Raw genomic sequence first — 5,000 nt, 5'->3', positions numbered from 1 at the left:
CTTTTCACAATAGGATTTACATTTTTTTTTTTCATTCCTGGAGGATATCGCAGTCGGGTGACAACAACGAAAATCGTGGCCACAAAACCAGGTAAGCAGAAACCAGTTAAATCAAATTCTGCGATTGGCTATTCCAAATTGTGTGTTGTTACTCTGTTGCATAGCCTATGCCTCCTTGTATTTGACGGCGACAGCGAAAGCATCATTAGGCCTATTTGTTTGTTTGGTATTGTCTTTGACTGTATTACATGTTGTGGTTTGCACATAGTCTAAGTTGGGAATGAGGGCTTTATCAGGTGTACAGTAATAGAGGAGTTTGGTGCTTCCCCGTGGGAGGATTGGGTTCGAAATAGCCCATCTAACTATGTAACAAGTAATTGCGGACATCAAGGTTTCCCCATCTGTTAAAAATCGAAGAGATCTGGGATCTGCGAATCTCAACTAGACAAGAACCTTGGAGGTTAGACAGAAGGTTGTTGAAATATCTGCCCTGAAAGAACGGTTGAATGTGAACGGAACTTTTTGCGGTCCAGATGGTCGTCAGTTGTGAATTTGGTCGAGTTGAGAGTGAGGGGCTTTTATCGGAAGTCAGAGGGTAGTTCGGTGTTTCCCCCTTGAAGATTAAATATCTGAAAGGTAAATTTGGTAATAGCGGTCATCGAGGCTTCCTCAATCCGGTAAAAACAGAAGGGGTCGAGTAATCTCAACTGGAGGAGAACCTGGGGTTCGTCAGGAAGTAAGTGAGATCTGGATCGGAGAGGTCTGGGACCTCTGGAGGGTCTGGGACCCTCCCAAAGTAGTTACTGATACGCATCAGGGAGATCCGCGCGCTGTTGAGCTTGGAGTTCAACGAATAGGCCTATTATTTTATTATTTTGATTTGTTTTCTTTTGGTTAGGTTTCACTCTGGTAATTATTGGTATCAGGACTGAGCTGTGAACCTTAGTGTGTGGACCGGGTACCCGTGTGTATGTGAGAGCGTGTTTGCGCGAGTGATTGAGGAGCGAGTGACGTACAAGCGAGTACGAAATGAGCGGTGATTCTGCTAAAGGCAGGATGAACGGAGAAAATGTATTGATTATGGAGTCAGGTATACGAGAGAAGAATAAAATAAGGTGGAACACTGTTTCTGAACAGTGGGAGGAGATATTGAGAGAATTGCTTAGTCATGCATTGGAGAAAGAACGAGCGGGAATGAAGAATGTGTGTGTCCAACTTTGGCGAGATTTAAAATCGGAAGAATTGGTACCCTGTAATGATGAGAGAAGTCCTTTATTGCCATACCTAGAAAAGGCTGCCGAAAATGCGAGACTTAAATTGGACTTACATATGAATAAGAAGCCATCCCTGTTAGGAAAGGGTCAATGGAAGAATAAGAAGCATGTACTAGAAGTGCGTAACAAATATTTGCATAATATGTCATTAACATGCGCAGCGATGGAATTGTCACAACAGGAATAGGCCTACTCCTTAGACCTATGGATATTTGGAGGTTTTTATTTATATTTTTTATTTTTTAATTATTAAGATTTTTTACGATTACCGTTCAGACATTAACTGCGCGGTGTACCTGGTTACACAATTGTTGTGGGTTCTTCTGAAACAACACGGCGTGTTATTTCAGAAGAAAGGGGGAGATAGGCATATTAGGCCTACATGTGCGACCGTGACACTGGACTCGACTTAAGACAGACGAGATTTGAGAAAAGACTGCAGTACACCACACATCACATACATAGGATATAACGACAGATAACAAAGGTTGTTTGAAAAACACATTGTTGAGTTTTGGAGGTTGGTAAAGATTGAAAGCGGTTTATGCGGCAATGAGGTAACAAGGCCATGGTTTTACAGGTGTTCACTATGGAAAAGGTAAAGAACGTTTGGCAGCAGTGCAAGCTTCTCGCAAGGACATCGGAAATCAAGGATTTTTTTCCCACAGCGAACGTGCAATATGGAAAGGATTTGGAGAGAGCACGAAAGGGCGTCTTCGGAAAAGACGTTGATGCGAGTGCCCATTTGGAAATAACTGATGGACTGGTTGGGAGCCGTACGGCCAAAAAACTGATGGTTGGTAGAGGACATGAATGGGAGACCGTTGTCTCCGGGCTGGTAAAATAACTTTGGCAGAAGGTCTGTGGTTTGAAAGAAAAAGAAAAAAAACACTGTTGCAATGAACTTGGACACATTGGTGGATTGTGGAACGCATACCCATAAGGATTTGGACCAAACGCCCAAGAGCAAATTGGTAAGGTTGGTATAGGCCTACATACAATTATGAGCTGGGTCAACACTCTGACTCATGGTGCTGAGGTCAGTAAGAAACTAGGCAAACAGTAAGCCCTGGACCAACGCTAGGTTCGAACATGAAGATTTCGCACGTTGCAATGTAAACCATATTACGATAAACTAATTACTTTGATGTCAGATTTCTCCACACAGGTTGCAGATGGAAGAGGAACCAACGAGACAGGAGACGAGGAATTGAAATTGGCTCCTTCCAAAAGCTATTGAGCGCAGTAGACCGAACCGAGTTGAGCGAATTACACACAATATTCACCTTTAGGGAAAGGCGCAAGGGAAACAAGCTTGCGGAAGCGCAAAGAATGGGGAAAAGCATAAGCCTGCAGCTTAATGCATGCGGGGCACTACTATCACTAACACCACTAATACTAACCCTACTAACGTTAACATGTTTCCTTTCACATTGTGGTATTTGATGATGCTTTATAATGAAACGGGATCCTACAGGAGACGCCACCATTCAACGTAACAATAAGAAACTGCCATATAACACCTCAAGGAACTGGTAGTGGTAAAGGGGGTCCCAATATTGCGGAAATTGGTGGTATTGAATGGAGAAATTTCAATTTTAGGTTTTGTTATAGCAGGAGGATCAGCAGTGGAGGATTTTTATAATTATTATTGTTATTATTAATTATTTAATTTGTCTTTTACATATTTGTTTTCATTTGTGTGTATTTCTAACCCTTTACATTTTTCCACAGCCTTCGGCAATGGAACTCACTGTGGTTTCCACATTAATATAATGTCTTGGTGCAATGACAAATTGGGTGATGAGCAGATGATGTGGTATTCTCTTTGCACTAGGTTTCTGAGGCGAGCAACTTAGGTTCCAGAAATGGACAAGAGAAGTTGACCAAGGAAAGCTATGTGGTCATGTTGGTTACAGAGACTGATGTTGCCTTCACCAGCTCGGGACCTCTCGAGACAGCTGACGACACTGCTCACATGACAATCGAGTTCTGGAGTTTGGCGCATGAACGCCACTGATCCCGGAACAATCGGGATTCATGCGTGTTTTGTTTTGGTTCTCTTTTCTTTTTTTCACCTCACCTTGAGCCTCCACACCCACGACATATAATTTTAGCTGAAGTAAGCTAAATTAAACAGCCAGAGACCAGCATTACTGACATATGTGCATCTGCAATTGAATGACATTGACTGGTGTTGTTGATAGTGATTACAAGATGATATTTTAGCATTTATGATACTGTTTACATGTCAGTTGCATGCATGGGCGCCATGTTGATGATGCGTGTGTCGTCACACAAAACACAAGCTCGGGAACTCGTTCTTCTATACTTCCGCCAGAGATCAACCTCGATAATTATCGATCTGACATTGCGTCACCAAATGTTCACTCCCACTTTCCCGAGGTTTTAGGTCGGCTTTCTGGGGATTCTCGATTTTTTGAACGAGCCATAACACTGAGGTCTAACAAATTTGATGAGGTCATATTATTTATGACCTCACGAAAGGGACTGTTGGAAAATAGGCTAGATTCTGAGGTCCTGAAATATAATGCATTGTCTTACAGCAAGTTGTTCGGGTATTCATTTGTGTTTGCAGGAAATTCTACAATATTTGGTTAAACATTAAAATAAATGTGTCTTGTTGGTGGGCACTCAAACCATTGAGTAGGCCCAATGACCCCATGTGACAATCATGAGATGATGATATTGAGTAATTGCCCATTCTTTTTAGGGGAGCCTACAGAGGTCATCAAACATTGTTGTAAGACAAGCTGAAAGCTGTCATGTGATGTTTGATTAACTGATTGCTTATTTTCTGAATAAGTCTGAAGTCCATACCAAACTCCTTGACGTATCATTCTTTCTACACAGGATACAGTGATGTCACTCAGAAGCGAAACTATTTGACTTAATCCTTTTTAGGAGGCCAGGAGTAGGTGACAATGGGCAAACGACTAACATTGGATTTCAATCTTTTCAGAGCCAAGGATCCTCAAATATGTCAAAAGAATGTGCTGTTGTATGTGTATTGCTTGATTAAAATTACAGAACTCAGGAAGTCCACAGATGAGGTCATGAAGACCTAGAGTGATGAAATCAAGGCCCACCCGGAAATGAAGACAGCATCTTACAATCGACACAGATTAGGCATATTCTGGGTTAACTAACAAATCACGTAATTGCTTACACATAACCACACCCATACACCCACAAACCATAAATACCAACAGATAGGGGATATTCAGTAGGTCCTAATTTTTGTTATCGGTCAGGGCGAGAGAAGGTTAGGATCTCCGGAACGTTCCGTAATGCTTTCGTTGTAACTGTCATTTTTATGTAGTAGACTCTGCAGTTCTGGAAAGCTGTAGTGTTTACTGTGTATGGGCCATTGCTGGTATTTTGGATATTACCAGTGGTGGTCATTTTGTTATTTGGTAATTTTAGAAAATAAATAGATTAATTTGGCTTTTGGAGTTTTTGATTCCTTTGACTCGGATTTTGAACATGCAAGAAGTAGAGACCAAGACGGTAAACTTCAACAACACACACACACACACACACACACACACACACACACACACACACACACACACACACACACACACACACACACACACACACACACACACACACACACACACACACACACACACTCTCTCTCTCTCTATCTCTCACACACACACGCACATACACACACACACAAACGCACACTCACACACGCGC

Source organism: Engraulis encrasicolus, chromosome 5 (genome assembly GCF_034702125.1).
Source record: "Engraulis encrasicolus isolate BLACKSEA-1 chromosome 5, IST_EnEncr_1.0, whole genome shotgun sequence".
Lineage (NCBI taxonomy): Eukaryota > Metazoa > Chordata > Actinopteri > Clupeiformes > Engraulidae > Engraulis > Engraulis encrasicolus.
This window is presented reverse-complemented; position numbering follows the sequence as displayed.